The sequence below is a fragment of the Pleurodeles waltl genome, chromosome 5, assembly GCF_031143425.1.
Source record: "Pleurodeles waltl isolate 20211129_DDA chromosome 5, aPleWal1.hap1.20221129, whole genome shotgun sequence".
In the NCBI taxonomy this organism is placed as follows: domain Eukaryota; kingdom Metazoa; phylum Chordata; class Amphibia; order Caudata; family Salamandridae; genus Pleurodeles; species Pleurodeles waltl.
The window spans coordinates 1,196,641,857-1,196,659,758 of NC_090444.1; the positions used below are offsets into that span (position 1 = coordinate 1,196,641,857).

General features: G+C 42.8%; 1 long non-coding RNA gene across 1 annotated transcript in view; it reads right to left on the reverse strand.

The window, feature by feature from the left end:
- LOC138296377 (uncharacterized) overlaps positions 1 to 17,902 on the reverse strand; it is a 69,197-nt gene that overhangs the window by 17,867 nt on the left and 33,428 nt on the right. The gene's annotated exons all lie outside the window — the stretch shown is intronic.

The following is a 17,902-nucleotide window of genomic DNA, read 5'->3' on the forward strand; positions in this document are numbered from 1 at the left end:
AAATAGGCTGCCCATATACAAACTAAATATTGTTGCTAGACATTTCACCGAAAATGCAATTGGGGTCCACACAGAACCGATGTGACCCATATGGGAAGCAGGCAAAAATCTAGTAAATTAATTACATAAGAGCTGGTGTATGTCCACGGCCAATGGGGCCCTTGTGGGAGGAAGGGATAGGTATGCAAAATCAAATGAATAAATTAAATAATTGCTGGTACCATTCCAAGGTCCATTGGCTGCCTGTGGGAGGCAAAGGGGCAGGCAAAAATCAAATAAATGAACTCAATAATTGTTGGTATTCCTGTAGGGCCCATGGCACCCCTATGGGAGGAGGTAGGCAAAAATTGAATAAATGAGATAACTAATTGCCGGAGTCCCTCCAGGGTCAATGAGACCCGTACAAGAAGCAGGAGGAAGTGGGCAAAAATTTAAATAAATTAATTAAGTCATTTCTGGTGTCCCTCGAAAGCCCATCAAACCCCTAATATAGGCGGGAGAGGCAGGTAAGATTCAAAACAATTAATCAAAAACACCACCTGTGTACTGCAGACTACTAAAATCATATACAAGCACAGATAAATACATCAAGAAACATATATGATGAAAAAACAGCAAATGAACAAAAGTGACATGAGCTTCTTCTAATACCAATACTCCTAGAAAATGGGATTAAACATGGTCACAAGATAGGAAGCATGGAGTACAAAGACAAAATTGTCACCTATGACACACATATTCAAAGGCCTCAGAAAATGTCTGTCACCACATGGAGACATGACAAACATGGATGTCCTACCATGACTTGAGCCCCTTTTTCCTGCTCCATCAACAAAAACTTGCAAAATTAAAGGGAAAAGATTGCACAAATATGCAAACAAAATGAGATTGTTCCTATCTGTGGGCCTTGTGTACCACTAGTAAAGCAGCAACAATAAATTCAGCAGCATTACATAACCAAAAGAGTGAAAACATTTTAAAATAAACTTTAACCCCTTCGGTGCCACGGAGGTAATGGTTACGTCTGGTGGCGCAGCGCTGGGATGCCATTGACGTAACCATTACTATTATGTCCTGGTACCGGCCCATGTGAAGTCCAGTTGCGGACCACCCACCACCCCAGGGCAGGGATGGAAGGGGAATCACTTCCCCTTCAACCCCCCTCCCTGCTGCCCACCCCCAGTGACGTCTGATGATGTCATGCTTGCATTTCTCTCCCGATCTAGGTGTGGGGGAGATCAGAGAGGCATGAAAGGAAAGGAAGGGCTTTTCCTTTCCTTTCATGTCTCTATGAGCATTTCTGCAGCACGATCGTAAAGCAATCGTGCTGCAGAAATGCCCACTAGACACCAGGGAGGTTTTTTTTTTGTATTTACTGATAAGGGGAGCGACCCCTTGAGCAAGGGTCACTCCCCAGGGTGGCAATTTATTTTAAGGCCCTTTCTGCCCCCGTTGGGGTTGATCCGCCTATATTAATTTGCTCCATCTGCCCCCAAGGGGGGCAGAAACCACTAGGCACCAGGGATTTTAATTTTTTTGATTTTTTATAGATGGGGAGCTACCCCTTAGGCAAGGGTCACTCCCTTGGGGGACAATCTTATTTTAGACCATTTCTGCCAATCTTGGAGGTAGATCGGCCTATTTTTTGTAGGCCTGGGGGCAGAAACCACTAAATACCAGGGATTTTCTTTTTGCGCCAGTTTCACTCAAGGGGAGCCACCCCCTGGCAAGGGTTGCTCCCCTGGAGGGCAATTTTATTTTAGGCCATTTCTGCATCCCTTGGGTGCAGATTGGCCTACTTTTATTAGGCCAATCTGCCCCAAGCGGGGCGGAAACCACTAGACACCAGGGATTTACATTTTTTTTTTTACAGATGGGGAGTGACCCCTTGGGAGCAACTTTATTTTAGGCCATTTCTGCCCCCCTTCGGGGCAGATCGGCCTATTTCTATTAGGCCCACCTTCCCCCAAGGGGGGCAGAAACCACTGAGGCACTCTGGATAGGTGTGTGTGTGTGTTTTGTTTGGGTGGACAGCCCCCCATGGGGGAACATTACTGTTGGCCATTTCTGCCCCCCTTTGGGGCAGATCGGCCTATTTTTGTAAGGCTCATCTGCCCCTAAGTGGGGTAGAAAGTCCACTAGACACCAGGGAAGATTTTTATTTTATTTTTAAAAGGGGGTGGGGGTATGGCCATACCCCCACCGCAAATAAATGTGGACAAAGTTGTTCTGCCCACCGGTGGGCAGATGGGACAATTACCCTGATCCACTCCCTGGGGGGCGAAAAAGCCTACTAGATGCCAGGGAACTTAAAAAAAAATAATAGTGGGGTGGTGGCTACCAACCAGTTTGGGCATGATTATGCCCCCACCCCAAATGAAGGGGGTAACAGTCTTTCAACTCTTCCCCCGCACACTAAAAGATCTTATCCCAATGGCAAGCAAGAGGCCATTTGATTATTTTGGGTTTTGGTTTCACATTTGGGCAATGAGAGCTTGGCTAGCTCTCAAAGTCGTCTCACTTGTAATGGTGAGGGCTGCTCTTTTTGGACTTTGGGATGCTGACATGTAAAAAAATCTACAAGACCTAGACACATCTGAAAACTAAACATCTGGGTGAGTCCAGGGTGGTGTGCTTCACATGCACCCACACCATTTTCTTACCCACAATGCCCTGCAAAACTCCAGCTTAGAAATCACACATTTTCCCCACATTTTTGTGATGGAACCTTCCAGAATCTGCAGGAGTCCACACAGTTTCTACCACCCAGCATTGTTGCATCTATACCTATAAACATTCTGACCCACTTGTCAGCCTAAACATTTTTTTTTCAAACTGTCCTTTTGGTCCCGCTTTGGTTCCCCCTCAATTCTGACATGTTTTTGGCTCTTCCCTGTCACAGGCACTTGCCCACCTACACAAGTGAGGTATCATTTGTATCTGGAGACTAAGGGGAGCGCTGGGTGGTAGGAGCTTTTCGCATCTGAGGTGATCCCACACAGAAATGTGAGGAAAATGTGATTTTTTTAGCTAAATTTGAGGTTTGCCGAGGATTCTGGGTAACAAAACATTGAGGGATCCACGCAAGTCACACCTCCCTGGACTCCCTCGGGTGTATAGTTTTCAGAAATGTCTGGGTTTGGTAGGTTTCCCTAGATGACTGCTGAGCCCAGGAACAAAAACGCAGGTCCCCCCCTGCAAAAACAGGTAGTTTTGTAATTGATTTTTTTTATGTGTCCATGTGGTGTTTTGGGGCATTTCCTGGCGCAGGCACTAGGCCTACCCACACAAGTGGAGTACCATTTCTATCGGGAGATGTGGGGGAATGCTGGGTAGAAGGAGGTTTGTGGCTCCCCTCAGATTCTAGAACTTTGCAGCACCGAAATGTGAGGAAAAGGTGTATTTTTGCCAAATTTTGAGGTTTGCTAAGGATTCAGGGTAACCAAACCTGGTGAGAGCGCCACAAGTTACTCCATCCTCGGTTCCCCTGGTGTCTAGTTTTCAGACATGTCCAGGTTGGGTAGGTTTCCCTAGGTGCCGGCTGAGCTAGAGGTCAAAATCCACAGCTAGGCACTATCCAAAAAACACGTCAGATTTCAATGTGAAAATGTGATGTGTCCATGTTGCGTTGCCTGTCGCGGGCACTAGGCTTACCCACACAAGTGAGGTACAATTTTTATCGGGAGACTTGAGGGACCACAAAATAGAAGAAAAAGTGTTATTGCCCCTTGTCTTTCTCTACATTTTTTCCATCCAAATGTAAGACAGTGTGTAAAAAAAGACATCTATTTGAGAAATGCCCTGTAATTCACATGTTGGTATGGGGACCCCGGAATTCAGAGATGTGCACATAACCACTGCTTCTCAACACCTTAACTTGTGCCCATTTTGGAAATACAAAGGTTTCCTTGATACCTATTCTTCACTCTTTATATTACACCAAATTAATTGCTGTATACACTGTATAGAATGAAAACCCATTGCAAGGTGCAGCTCATTTATTGGCTCTGGGTACATAGGGTTCTTGATGAACCTACAAGCCCTATATATCCCCACAACCAGAAGAGTCCAGCAGACATAACGATATATTGCTTTCAGAACTTTGCCATAGCTGGAAAAAGTTCTAGAAGAAAACGTGGGCAGAAATGGCTCTTTTTTTCACCTCAATTCCAATATGTTTTTATTTTAGCTATTACTTTCTGTAGGAAAACCTTGAAGGATCTACACAAATGACCCCTTGCTCAATTCAAAACTTTGTCTACTTTCAGAAATATTTAGCTGTCCGGGATGGGAGGTGGCTGAATGCACAAAAAATTGTAAAATTGGGGTATATCCCAGTAAAATGCCAAAATTGTGTTGAAAAATATAGTTTTCTGATTCAAGTCTGCCTGTTTCTGAAAGCTGGGGAGATGGTCATGTTAGCACACCAAACCCTTTGTTGATACCTATTTTAGGGGAAAAAACACATGCTTTCCTCTGCAGCCCTTTTTCCCATTTTGTTTTTCAAAAACAAAATTTTAGCTGTATTTTTGCTAATTTCTTGGTCTCCTCCAGGGGACCCCACAAACTCTGGGTACCTCTAAAATTCCTAGGTTGTTGGAAACAATTGACGCAAATTTGGAGTGGGTAGTTTATGTGGACAAACTGTTATGAGGGCCTATGCGCGAACTACCCTAAATAGCCAAAAAAAGCTTGGCATAGAAGGGGGAAAAGGGGGGGGGGGGAGGGGGAAAAGGCAGCTTGGCAGCGAAGGGGTTAAAAATGTCTGAAATGTAAACAGCGCAAGACAACAATTATCACTGCTAAATACTTTTAGAAGTTGAAGAAAAACAGTTAGTGAGACATCCTACACAAACACACTCACATAAAATGGTGGGCAAACACATGGAGAAGAATAAAAGAACGTCTAGACATATGGGCCTAGACTCCTGGAGCCACCCCAGTCCTAGCCACCAACCGGTTCTATGACACAATATTGACTACAACAACATTGAACTACATAAATACTGATAAAAACATATTGCCTGGCAAACTCTCATCATCTTATACTTAAAAAACAGAAACAAATATTGACTACAAAAATAGTGGCATGCCAAACATCTAAAATATCCTAATATCAACAACATGAAGATATATAAAATATAGCCAAAATTTTAAATATAGAAAACACTACCAAAAATATCTAAACTAAAAATATCATCATTAATGCATAAAATATAACTATATTTAAAATACATTGTGTAACTAATCTAGAGTGCCTGAAACTATTAAATAACAATTAAAAATATTCAATAAATTATTTATAAATATTTTTACAATAACATCAAATTAAAGTGAAATTAAAAAAAAAATATACCATTAAAATCACATTTCATATAAAAATAAATACATTTACAAAATAACATAAAACATTACATTTAATAATAAACATAAATAAATATACTTTATAAAATATACGTAAATATTAAAATTATTGATGAGAAAACTGTGCATGGCTGGGGCTTGAGTTATAGTTACCTTAGGGCAGCCAACCCCTCCCTCTGCATGCACCCATCCCCACGCTGTACACGGTCTTTGGTCGTGTGCGGCAGGGGTATGGTGTGTGAAAGAGTGAGTTTTTTTTTCCCACTGGGCTTCAGATACACTGATCCAACACAGATTTAAACTGAGAGTCATACTTTGTGCCGCAGCGGATCCCCTGAACGGCCTAAAAAATTTGGGATTTTTTTTGCCATAAGGGGTGTAGTGGGTTCTTGCTCGGTCAAGGTTGAAATGAACTCTGGAGACACTGTATTTGGTGGTACCATTCCTTTTATTGCAATATGGGTTACTGGAAGTGTTCACTTTATTCCCTGTTCTTCCCTAGGAAATGTCTCTGGTATTGTCATCTTCTCGGGTTACCAAAATTTTAATAGTTTTTATCTTCTTTGTTCTAGGGTACTCCCGGTGACTGTCAGGACCTCATCCACGTGATTGCCAGGAGGTGTCTGGATCCCGACCTCAGAGGATGATGGCGTTCCCCAAAGAAAAACAGAAATACAAACCAGGTAAGTGTAGGTGTTTGGGGTTTAAGCTAAATAAAGGTTAGTAGGGTGGTTAGGATAGGGGTGTAGGTTGGTGTGGGGAGTAAACTGGTTTATAGTGTATCACCCTTCTCCGTGGAACTAATACTCTCTCTTTCTCTCTCTTTCTTACTAAATTATATAGGAGAGTGGTTTCCTTCATCACCTCCCTGTGTGCCGTTAGGGAATCTGACCGATTCTATTTTAGTCCCCTCCTCTCGGTCCCTTCCCGGTTCCTTGCCCCCTTGCTCTGTCCTTATTTCTACCCGCATCCACTCGGGTAACAGTTTTACACTAAGGTACGCCCGTACCTGTGAGAGCCACGCCCCTCCAGGGACGTGGCGGCGTTGTCTGTGGTTCCTCGGTGTCTCCGCGTCCTCGCCGTCGTCTTCCTCGGCTTCCGCTCTGATCCCTTCCTCGGGTTCCGATCCCGTTCCTGACTCGCTTTCTCCCTCGTCGTGCTCTGCTCCTTCCGTCCCTCCAGCGCGCCCATCATCTGGTCTCTCCTCTCTTTTTACAGTCCTCTTGTCCCGGATGTCCACATTGGATAGCACTTCCGGGTTGTGGATTCTCCCGGGCGTGCCCCCGGGGTATGGTCCGGCAGGTTCGGGGCAATGTTTTGTAACCGTGGCGACGGGCGCCTGGTTACAAGGGGTCCCTACAGGCCCCTCCATGTGTTCTGTGGGGTCAGAAAAATTCTATCCTGACCCCTAATGTTTGTTTTTATTTACGTTTTCTCCCCGGGGCCCAGCCAAGAAACAAAATGGTTTCTGCAACTTTCCTTTCAGGTTGTGGCCAGCCAATAAGGTCCTTGCTTTTTGCTCAGAACTGAAGGTGCCAGTGGGTAAATGCGGATCCGCGTCACAAAATATCTATATATTTTCCCTTTATTAACTCTGAAACTACTGAACAGATTTACACAAAATTACAAAACGCACGATCTGCGGACCAAGATCTAACTTCTTGCCAAATCTGATGTACTTTCTTTCAGCAGTTCGGGCTGTAGCCGTGACTAAAGATTGCAAAATCTCCATAAAAACAGAATGGGGATAAAGCATTTTGGGGCACCTCCTTTTTCGTGGCCCCTGATTGATAAATCACCCTGAAATTTCAAGACAGCAGCTGAACTGAGTGTCGTACTAATTTGGAAAATTTAGTGAAGATTCGTCAAATGGTGCCAAAGTTACTAGCAAAACAAAAAAATGCTTCCTCTATGGGAATTTTTGATCCAACTATAACGACCTACTGGATATTGCGACAGGTTATGTATATAAATATAAATAATATATATAGGTATATATATATATATATAGATAGAGAGAGAGAGAAAGATTCGCTTAAAAAAACAAAGGTTACAGGGATGTTATAGTTAGGTTATGAATTTACTTGTACCAAACTTTGGAAATTCACAAGTAACTATAACTCATGCCCTAAGGGAACCATAACTTGCGCCCCTGCCATGCACAATTTGTTCATGAATAATTTTACTACAAATGTTACAGTGATATTATCAATGATGTTATAAAAGTTGTCATGATTGCTGGAATATCTGGGGTAATTAGCAGTGCATGACGGCGGTGCGAGTTATAGTTACCTTAGGGCATGAGTTATAGTTACTTGAAATGACTATAACTATAGCAGGTGAATTTCTAAGGTTTTCTACAAGCAAATTCAAAACCTAACTGTTACGCCGATGTAAACATTGCTTTTTAACCCCCAGGGTGCCGCGGGTGAGCTGGTTTCGTCCACGGAGACGGTTCCCGTGTGCCCTGGACGAGACCAGCTCGTCCTGCACATGGCCCAAGGGGGGAGCGCTGGCGCTCCCCCCGTAGGCCGCCCACCCACATCCCTCCGTCAGGGATGAAAGGGGAATTGATTCCCCTTTCACCCCTGACCCCCTTTGCCCCCCCAGTGACGTCTGATGACGCAAATCAGAGGTCACCTCGGATCGCTGGGCAACCAGAAGAGTCCAGCAGACGTAACAGAATATTGCTTAAAAAAACCTGACATTGCAGGAAAAAGTTACAAAGTAAAAAGTAGAGAAAAATGGCTGTTTTGTACCTCAATTTCAATATTGTTTTTATTTCAGTTGTTATTTTCTGTAGGAAACCCTTTGTAGGATCTACACAAATTACCCCTTGCTGAATTCAGAATTTTGTCTACTTTTCAGAAACGTTTAGGTTTCTGGGATCCAGCATTGGTTTCACACCCATTTCTGTCACTGACTGGAAGGAGGCTGAAAGCACAAAAAATCGTAAAAATGGGGTATGTCCCAGTAAAATGCCAAAATTGTGTTGAAAAATTGGGTTTTCTGATTCAAGTCTGCCTGTTCCTGAAAGCTGGGTAGCTGGTGATGTTAGCACTGCAAACCCTTTGTTGATGCCATTTTCAGGGAAAAAAACACAAGCCTTCTTCTGCAGCCCTTTTTTCCCATTTTTTTAAGAAAAACTAAATTTGCAGTGTATTTTGGCTAATTTCTTCGTCTCCTTCAGGGTAACCCACAAAGTCTGGGTACCTCTAGAATCCCTAGGATGCTGGCAAAAAAGGACGCAAATTTGGCTTGGGTAACCTATGTAGACAAAGAGTTATGAGGGCCTAAGTGCGCCCTGCCCAAAAAAGCCAAAAAAAGGCCTGGCACTTGAGGGGGAAAAGGCGTGGCAGCGAAGGGGTTTAAGTGAATTTCTATGTGTTTTTTAAATTATATTTCCTAACTATAACATCCCTGTAACCTCTATTTTTTTCAGAGAAATTCTATGTTTTTTTAAATTAAAGTAATTTTCATTACTATATGTTAATCCAACCTTTGGCCGTGTGCACCGGAGATTGACCGTAGGGCCTGGCCTGCGACTAGGCCCTGCTGTCAACACCTGTAACCACCCAACCCTACGCTGTGCATGGCCTTAGGCCGTGTGCAGTGGGAGTTGGCTGCAGGACCTACACCCAATCCCCTATAACCCCGTCACCGTGAGAGAGAGAGAGAGAGAGAGAGAGAGAGAGAGAGAGAGAGAGAGAGAGAGAGAGAGAGAGAGAGAGAGAGAGAGAAAGAGAGAGAAAGTGACAAACTGAGAGACAGACGGTTTTAGAGAAAGATTTGACAGAGAGAAATTGAGAGAGAGACAGAGAGAGACAGAGATATAGAGTTTAGGCTTTGATGAATGATATATATAGAATGAGATATTTCCGGACAAATTGAAAAGAAAAACATTTTTGTTAGTTAAAAAGAGTGAGATCACCTTTCAATATGTAACTTTAATATTTATAGTTGAAAAGAAACTAAATCAGAAAATGACCACGGACTCACCTAAACTGGAAACCTTAACATTTAGTGTGCATGTCTGAGACCCTATGTACTAGGCCAGAGTTGACTCCTTAATGTGCAGTGTACAAACTTACTAATTGACTAGTGGAAAGTACTCCGGTTGGGTAGACATACTGCACAAACAGTGGCCTCTTCTTGGATAAATACCCAGGGAAGGATTAATTCTGGCATGATGCTTATTTGTCAGAAATCAAACCTCAATGGGAATCACTTATACATATAAACAAAGCAGATGCCCAAGTTCAAGGTCCACTTCTGTAAAGGACTTAGCATTATAATGTCTTGCTAATGGACAAGGCAAAGCAAGTGTGTTTTATTCTCAGCATTTTCATCTTGAAAAGTTATCTGTAAACCTTAATAGGGGTTTTTGCGTCCTTGCTTTTTATGAGCACAATATCTCATGTAGACCATGCAGTCAACCTCCATGTGTGGCAGTGGTTGGATTAACGTATAGTATTTAAAGTTACTTTAGGTTAAAATACATAGAAATTCACTGAAAAAAAACAAGGACTGCAGGGACATTATAGTTAGGAAACAGAATTAAAAAAACATAGAAATTCAAATTAAAAAACAAAGGTTACTGGGACGTTATAGTTTGGCTCTGAATTTAGTGATACCAAGCCTTAGAAATTCACCAGTTTTAGTTATTTCAACAAACTCGTGCCCTAAGGTAACTATATCTCGCACCCCGTCATGCACAGTTTTTTCATCAAAATGTTTACTGCAAATATTACATTGATATTATCAATGATGCTATCAAAGATGTCATGAGTGCCATAATTTGTGGGGTTATTAGCAGTGCATGGCGAGGGTGTGAGTATAACTATAACTATAGTTTTGTCAATTAAAAAGAGTGAGATCACCTCTCAATATGTAACTTAATTATTTATATTTGAAAAGAAACCAAAGCAGAAAACGACCATAGACTCAGCTAGACTGGAACCCTTAATCTTCAGTGTGCATGTCAGAGACCTTAACAACTAGGCCAGAGTTAACTCCTTACTGTGCAGTGTCCAGACTTAGCTATGACATTCAACCCACAGATTTTGAGAGGAAAAAGTCTTCAATGTTTCATCGCTAGGAATGTATGACGGTCAAAACACTTGGCAATAAACAGACACACTGTCATGAGACACTGAGATTTGAACCTTCAGTTTACTGACAGTTTAAGAGCTTTAGCATTAGGCCAGAAGTGACCCTTGTCTGCTGTCCATCAAAACATAAGTATAACTTTTGCCGCTGCATTCCTTGTGATCTAAGCCCCGAGGGGGTAGCGCCCCCCTCTCTTCATTTTCATATGTCCCCAGAAACTGGGCCACCCGGGGGCTTCATTAAATCAAGTGCAGGAGCCGGTGCTTGCTTTTTTTAACATTTTCACCAGATCCGTGGATCTGCCATGACTTGTGTCAGCGCGTCTGACCTTATTTGGTTTCTTATCTTTAATTTATAAGGGGATGCGATAGAGGTTCGATGAACCTTTTGACTGCGCTTAGAGGAAATCCCACAATAGGACTCCATTTCAATACCAATCAATAACAATATCATTCAATAGAATCAATAATCTGGGAGTCAGTAATCTCCACGCACCATGACCCATTTGGCCATGAATAACCACAACTTTATGTAATCTGAATGTTTATTTCCCTATATTAACAATGCTAATATCACATACCTTAATCTCAAAATCAGATGATATACATACAGAAACAACACTGAATGACCAAACCTTCTAAAGAATCTCAATTCAATTAAAGTATGCATGGTAATGCATTCTAGGATTACAGTACAACTCAATAGTAATAATAACTGTGGAATAGAAATAGCATACATTTAGATTCAGCAAAGAACTAACATCAACTATTGTTAATACTTAGCAGCCATCTTCTGTGAGTCTCCTAACTGACTTTCTGATTAGAATAGCATGTTTGGGCTTCATGCAAAACAATTTAGTCAACACAAATTTGGAAAAACATCTAGCTATAGCTCTATCAAAATTAGTGGTTGGTACCTAAGAACAAATGACAAATTGCATCAACAATATCATCGGGCTAGTACCTCTCCTCGGTATGGATCAGCAAGCTGCGACTGTCTTTGTCAATTGGAAATCTGTTCGGTCAGCATTAGCATTGAAACATGAAAGGGAATGGTGGTTCAGAGCAGGGGAGTCCAAGCTATCCAAACCATTTTAAAGCATAGTTTAAGGATCAGCATTCAGCATCAAACGTTTAAGCAATTAAGTTAAAGATAGAATTAAAGTTTTCAGGTACTGTTCAGCTCCTAAGACAGAATAAACAAGCTCCTCTCAGGAGGATATCAAAGTGGGAAAAAGCCTCTCTATTCTCAGTGCAGTCGGACTAACTTAAAATCATCCAGAACACTTTACATGTTGCCATTGGTCAAAGAATCGTACGTTTACATTTAGTCCGAAGAAAGTAGTACTACAAATCTATGATATAACTAGAACTGTCTTTCGCATGTCGATGATTGGCTCCTCTTTTCCTGTTCCCATCGTCAGACTCGTTAGGTAACAATTTTGTATCTCTCTGTCCTCCAGTCAGTGCATCCATTGTTAGCTCCAGGGAACATCACTTTCACACATACTAAACTCTACATTGTATCTATAGCTAATACAGCGTATTCTAGCAAGCAGTTCTCAAGGGAAAGAAAGCATTTACTAGTGTTTGCTCAACACAGTGGAAAAATACAAATACTCATTTTTCTATGCAGCCATTTTGTGTGAATCATTTAAACAGTGCAACTTAACATGAGGCCATGCAACTAGGACCAAGACCTTGGTAACTTAAGGCCTATTATTATTAAAGCAAATACATAATACATGATCATTATTATAACGTGCTACTATGTTTATCTAAACATGAGCACGACATTTCAAATTAATAAGCAGTTAATAAGGACATTCCGTGTTACTAACGGCCACTCAAGTAGGCAGATTTTCAAAGTTGTGTATTATTTTCTATATTAATTCATTTTCTATGCAGATTCATTTTTCTGAATACATGAATATCTATTAGTAAAAAATCAGCGTTAACAATTGCAGCGAACATTTTTTTAAAAAAACTTTTTTGCCCTTGGGGGGCCCCTCTGGGACCCCAGCACCAGAGCTACGAGGTCAGGGCATCCCTACCCTGGCCCCTTTTCTTTTCGTTCACCTTTTTTGTGGGACTCAGCTGAAGCCAAGTCCCAAGATGGCTGCTAACTCTTCCTGGTTGAAGTGTTGGCAGCCAATCAGAACTCTGCATTTCCCTGCACGACCTCATTATTATTCACAAATCCTTTGTGCCTATAGATGTCTATATTTCTTTTTCTTTTAATATCACAAAAACTACTGAACGGATTTACACTAAATAACAAAAAACATTCTTTCTGGAGCAAGAGCTACCTTTCTGCCTAATTTGGTGCAATGCTGTCCAGCGGTTCGGCCTGTAGTCCTCTCTAAAATTCCTATGTGAATTATAATGGGAAACATTTTTTTTTTACCTAGCCCTCCCTTTTTCTCAGCCCACGCTTGACGGATCACCCCGAAACTTTCCATGTACAACAAGATTCAAGGGCCAAATAAAGGCAAGTCAAGCAAGTCAAAAAACAATTTTTCAATGGAAACATGGTCCTATCTATAATTATAAAAAATAAATATATATACATATATGTATATATATATGCATATATATATATATATGTATATATATTTTCACTAAAAAAACAAAGGTTACAGGGACGTTATAGATAGGTTTAGATTTTACATACACAAAACAATAGAAATTCAGCCGTTATAGTTATATCAAGTAACTATAACTTGTACCCTAAGGTAACTATAACTCGCTTCCTCGCCATGCATAGGTTTCTCATCAATAATTCTACTGCATTACAGTGATATTATCAATGATGTCATGAATGATGTAATTTCTGGGGCAATTGAACCTCTCTTATCCGAGTCCATGTCCCTACCCCATTCCTCCTGCCCTCAGTGATCCAATGTACCATACTTGCCAACATTTTGAACTTGATAAGGCAGAGATTTTGAAAAAGAACCTGCAAAATTGATATTCCCTACTGACTTACATTGAAACAGAGGAGATTTTAGGCATGAGACTGAAAAAATAAAGCTCTTTTGGGCTTACAAACACTGGCAGTCTCCTGCCAGAATCAGTTCTCTTTGCAGATATGGTTGTACTGCCTCTACCTTCTGCGCTCAATGGTCTGTTATATTGCCACAGCCTCTCTTGCCTGTCCTGCATGGTTGGTTGTTGCACCTGCCCCCTTGCCCTTGTCCTCCAAGGTCTGTTTTGCTGCCACCATCCCTCCCTTCTGTCCAATGTGATCAACGTGTTGCCTCTGCACCCACCTGGCCTAAATTATCCGAGTCCGTGCCCCTCACATCTGCTTCCTCACGGTAAGTATTCTAATGAACAACTGGATTGCTAACATTCAGTATTACAAAAATGTGGGACACCTGACGTCATCTTGATGTAATCAAAACTGTAATACCTAAACCATTTCCTTAGAAATTAAAACATTTAGAGGGTCTTACTCCCATAAAAATTATGGTTAGTGCTCTAAAAAAAAAAATGAGGACATATTTTCTGAGTTCTTATGCAGCGACAAGGCACTTTTACATTATTTGCTATCTTGGTTTTTTTATCCAGTTGATCACTTGATTATATGTTGCAGTTAGAGGAGAGAAGCTTTACTGCTAGAGCTGTAGACCTTGCAACTGGGGAATCAGGTACGAGTTTTCGAGTCAGCTCGACATCCTGTGATTCTGGGCAAATCACTTAATCGCCCCATGCCTAAATCCCAAAAGGAATGTGTCCTTTTGTAATGTAACTGATGCAAAGCACTCCAATACCTTTGGGTCAGGAGTGCGCCGTACAAAACTGCAAAAAAAGATTAAGTGAAGTTTTTTGCACACTTCTGTCATTGTGCTATACTTGGGCTACATTTGGGTGATATTTGTGCTACCTTTGGGCTCTTTTTTCTCTGGTGGCCATGTTGAGAGATCTTATTTGTTACGAAGCTCCTTAACCCCTTCGCAGCCAAGAACGTAACGGTTACGTCATTGGCTGAGGCGCTGAGGCGCCAAGGACGTAACCCTTACGTCCTGGTACTAGCCCATGAGCCTCGCCTCAGCGCCCCCACTGCACTGATGGAAGGGGAATTGCTTCCCTTTCCACCCCCACACCCCCGTGGCGTCTGTTGGCGTCAGCGTGCGATCACGTGCTCACCTCATCTGAGGCCTACCCCTCCGCGCTGGAAGCTCAGCTTCCACCGCGGATCGGAAGAGAAATGCTTTTGCATTTCTCCCCCGATCATAGAAAGGCATGAAAGGAGAGGAAAGCTATGCGATCGGGCAGCAGAAATGCCCACTAGACACCAGGTAATTTATTTATTTTTTACAATTGACATGAGGGGAGCGGCTCCTTGGGCAAGGGCCACACCCCAGGGGGCCAAGTTATTTTTAGGCCATTTCTGCCCCACCGGGGGAAGATAGGCCTAATATAATTAGACTGATCTGCCCCCCAGGGGGGGCAGAAACACCCTAGACACCAGGGTGTTTTTTTTTCCTTATTTTTTTTTTTTATATGTGGGGAGCGACCCCTCAGGCAAGGGTCGCTCCCCGGGGGCAAAATTAATTTTCGGCGATTTCTGCCCCCTTAAGGGCAGATCAGCCTATTTTTATTAGGCCAATTTGCCCCCAACTGGGGCAGAAACCACTAGACACTAGGGGATATTTTGGTATTTTTTTGCAATTGACCTGAGGGGAGCGGTCCCTTGGGCAAAGGCCGCTGCCCAGGGGGCCAAGTTATTTTTAGGCCATTTCTGCCCCCCTTAGGGGCAGATTACCCTTTTTGTATTAGGCCAATCTGCCCCCAATGGGGGCAGAAACCACTAGACACCAGAGATTTTTTTTTTTATATTATTTAATGAGAGGAGCGGCCCCTTGGGCAAGGGCCGTTCCCCGGGGGGGGGGGAATATTTTAAGGACTTTTCTGCCCCCCCGGGGGCAGATTGGCCTATTATAATTAGGCTGATCTGCCCCGGGGGCACAAACCCCTAGACACCAGGGATATATTTTTGTTTATGTTTTCTTTAGTTTTTTTTATATATGGGAGGCTACCCCCTTAGGCAAGAGTCGCTCCCCTGGGGGCAAATTGTATTTAGGCCATTTCTGCCCCCCCCCCCTTGGGGTCAGATCGGCCTATATTTGTTAGAACGATCTGCCCCCAACGGGGGCAGACACCACTAGACACCAGGGATTTATTTTTTTGCGTCACTTTCACGCAAGGGGAGCGACCCCTTAATCAAGGGTCGTTCCCCTGTGGGGGCAGATTTATTTTAGGCCATTTCTGCCCCCCTTGGGCGCAGATTGGCCTATTTCTATTAGGCCGATCTGCCCCCGTGGGGGGCAGAAATCACATAGGCACCAGGGATTGGTATGTGTGTATTTGTGTGTTTTGTTTGGGGGGGCAGCCCCTTGGGTAAGGATTGCTCCCCATGGGGGCACATTACTGTTGGCCATCTGTGCCCCCATGGGGGGCAGATCGGCCTATTTTTGGAAGGCCCATCTGTCCCCAAGGGAGGCAGAAAGTCCACCAGAGACCAGGGAAGATTTTTTTTTCAAAATAAGTGGGTAGGGGTATGTCCATACCCCCACCCCAAATAAATGGGGCCAAAGTTGTTCTGCCCACCAGTCCACACCCGGGAGCAGAAAGTCTACTAGATGCCAGGGAATTAAAAAATATATATATATAAATAGTGGGGTGGTGGCTACCAACCAGTATGGGCCTGGTTATGCCCCCACCCCAACTGAGGGGGGTAACAGTCTTTCAGCTCTCCCCCGCACTCTAAAACATCTTATCCCACGGCAAGCTAGAAGACATTTGATTATTTGGGGTTTTGGTTTTACATTTGGGCCTTGAGAGCTTGGCTAACTCTCAAAATCGTCCCACTTGGAATGGTGAGGGCTGCACTTTTTGGACTTTGGGACGCTGCCATGTAGAAAAATCCACAAGACCTAGACACATCTGAAAACTAAACATCTGGGTGAGTCCAGGGTGGTGTGCTTCACATGCACCCGCACCATTTTCTTACCCACAATGCCCAGCAAACCTCCAACTTTGCTGGAAATCACACATTTTTCCTACATTTTTGTGATGGAACCTTCCGGAATCTGCAGGAATCCACAAAATTCCTACCACCCAACATTGTCTCATCTATACCAATAACAATTCTGCTGCACTTGTCAATCTAAAAATGTTTTTTTTCAAATTGCCTTTTTGGACCCGCTTTGGTTCCTCCTCAATTTCGACATGTTTTTGGCTCTTCCCTGTCACAGGCACTTGGCCCACCTCCACAAGTGAGGTATCATTTTTACCGGGAGACTGAAGAGAACGCTGGGTGGTAGGAAAGTTAGCCCAGTGAGGTGATCCCACACAGAAGTGTGGGAAAAATATGATGTTTTTAGCTAAATTTGAGGTTTGCTGAGGATTCTGGGTAAGAAAACATTGGGGGATCCACGCAAGTCACACCTCCCTAGACTCCCTCTGGTGTCTAGTTATCAGAAATGTCTGGGTTTGGTAGGTTTCCCTAGATGGCTGCTGAGCCCAGGACCAAAAACGCAGGTGCCCCCCTCAAAAACAGGTAGTTTTTTATTTGATAATTTTGATGTGTCCAGATAGTGTTTTGGGGCATTTCCTTTCGCAAGCTCTAGGCCTACCCACACAAGTGAGGTACCATTTTTATCTGGAGACTTGGGGGAACGCTGGGTGGAAGGAAATTTGTGACTCCTCTCAGATTCCAGAATTTTCTGTCACTGAAATGTGAGGAAAAAGTATTTTTTGGCCAAATTTTGAGGTTTGCAAAGGATTCTGGGTAACAGAACCTGGTGAGAGCCCCTAAGTCACCCCATCTTGGATTCTCCTAGGTGTCTAGTTTTAAAAATGCACAGGTTTGGTAGGTTTTCCTAGGTGCCGGCTGAGCTAGAGGCCAAAATCTACAGCTAGGCACTTTGCAAACAACATGGCAGATTTCAATGTAAAAATGTGATGTGTCCATGTTGCGTTTCCTGTCACGAGCATTAGGCCTACCCACGCAAGTGAGGTACCATTTTTATCTGGGAACTTGGGGGAACACAGAGCCTACCCACGCAAGTGAGGTACCATTTTTATCAGGGGACTTGGGGGAACACAGAATAGCAAAACAAGTGTTATTGCCCCTTGTCTTTCTCTACATTTTTTCCTTCCAAATGTAAGACAGTGTGTAAAAAAGACGTCTATTTATGAAATGCCCTGTAATTCACATGTTAGTATGGGCCCCCCGGAATTCAGAAATGTGCAAATAACCACTGCTTCTCAACACCTTATCTTGTGACCATTTTGGAAATACAAAGGTTTTCTTCATACCTATTTTGCACTCTTTATATTTCAGCAAATGAATAGCTGTATACCCGGTATAGAATGAAAACCCATTGCAAGGTGCTGCTCATTTATTGGCTCTGGGTACC